Source organism: Branchiostoma floridae, chromosome 4, assembly GCF_000003815.2.
Source record: "Branchiostoma floridae strain S238N-H82 chromosome 4, Bfl_VNyyK, whole genome shotgun sequence".
In the NCBI taxonomy this organism is placed as follows: domain Eukaryota; kingdom Metazoa; phylum Chordata; class Leptocardii; order Amphioxiformes; family Branchiostomatidae; genus Branchiostoma; species Branchiostoma floridae.
The window spans coordinates 978843-980621 of NC_049982.1; the positions used below are offsets into that span (position 1 = coordinate 978843).

Sequence of the window (1779 nt, forward strand, 5' to 3'; positions counted from 1 at the left end):
TGATCAGAGTATAATCTTCGGTGGCACCGAGGCAGAAAAACCGGTTCATGTCAAGTCCTCACGCCACCTCATTATCGAGCACACCACCGGGACAGCCGTGTTGGGCCGAGTCTGCACCGCGTGATTTCTACTCCTCTTCTGCAAGCCACTTGAAGTAGGTAAATTCAATATAATAGGTAATCGTACTCCGACCGAAAACTATAACTGATGACAACGTTATCTTGTGACATTGTTCATTCTTGAATTCGCCCCAACAAAATACTGGAGGTACTGCATGTAGGTGTGGTCACGTTTATTTAAGCACCTTGTGTGCAATTATTGTTTCGACCGATGTGAGGTGGCTGGATCTCTGTCAGATATTTGTTAACTTTAATGTGTGTTTTTATTTGCAACTCTAGCGTCACGTTCTGACAAGTGAGGGCGGAGCTAGGGGATTGACCAAGGTCAATCTTATTAAACAATGCCACACGCGGGCACTGCTGTCATAGCGAGACCCAACAGAATATATACCACCATTGCAATATTATCATTGCAATCATCCAGATGCTGTGTAGACGAAACATATAGTCCATGGGCCAGAGGGGTTTTTGGTACCACCGAGAGGGACAAGTGCTATCATGGATTTTTTGTATTAGTAGGAACTAAAGTTTATTTTAAGCCATGATAACCAGTTGTCATGCACAGCTTTCCTACTGTAATCACGTGACCAAGTGACGTCATCCAAATTGACCTGGCCGTTTGGTCATTTATTGAAAAGGACGAGATAAATATGTAAAACATCAATAATTTCCAATGAAAATTGGTTTACATGTGAAAAATACCACAAGAATTACAAAGTATTAAGTTTTTTGTCGGTATTTAGCATCTTTAGGAAGTTATGAATCTTTAAAGGCTGATTTTTGGGGTAATTTTTGCGTAAAAATTACATTGTTTACTTTCCAAAACCAGGCATTTATTCAGCCTGCCTATGTGGCCTTGTTTGATACGTTTTCGTGATTTGCCACATCTTTACCTGCATTTTGGGCTTTAAAGCAACAAAATCCGTCAATTCCAGCAGGAGTTTCGAGTATTTCAATAATTACACCCAACGGACTTTTTATCAAATTTCTGCGAATATCGCAATGCATCATGGGCAATCCAAGAGACTGTCTATAAACTAATCCATGTGGCCGAGTCAAAATGTTGATTTTTCTCAACATTTGGGTAGTAGTAGGGCATTGGTCCATACATAAAAAAATGGCTACGTTTTGGGTAAAGTGCTGTTCACCGGTTGCCATGGCAACGGCCATTTTTCTAATGGCGATTTTCATCTGTTTATGGTCATTCAGTCGTTTGTATCATCAATCATCATTTGTTGTTGATGGTATCTGACGTAATTCCGACTTACTTATTTGGTGTTTACAAGTATAGAATTCTGACCTATTTCCCATCTAATAGCAAAAGATATCTTTAAGTTAGTCTGAATACGGATACAATTTGTGGAAATCTCACTATTATAACTGAATCAAAAACCGCTGTAAAATGATATCCAAAATGTATCCAAAATAGCTTTTCAGTAACAAAAGGATGTTTGCTTTTGATACTTGGTGCAAAATAGGCAAAATATAACCTTAATACTGTTGAAAGCATGTTGGCGTCACTGTTGTGTCACGTACTGTTGTGTCACTATTGTGTCACTATTGTGCCACACTTGGGTCACTCTTAGGTTACTGTTCGGGCATCTTGCCACTTGCGCTATTTTTTAACTTTCAAAAATCGTCGCGCTTGCTTGTGTCACCT

At 39.3% G+C, this 1779-nt stretch overlaps 1 protein-coding gene across 1 annotated transcript in view; it reads left to right on the forward strand.

The window, feature by feature from the left end:
• The first annotated feature begins 132 nt into the window (after window positions 1-132).
• The window catches only part of LOC118414654 (phosphoethanolamine N-methyltransferase 1-like), an 11811-nt gene continuing 10164 nt past the window's right edge, over window positions 133-1779 (forward strand). The window contains exon 1 of the mRNA XM_035818844.1: window positions 133-154. The gene's annotated coding sequence lies outside the window, so the exon portion shown is untranslated. The remainder of the gene's footprint in view (window positions 155-1779) is intronic.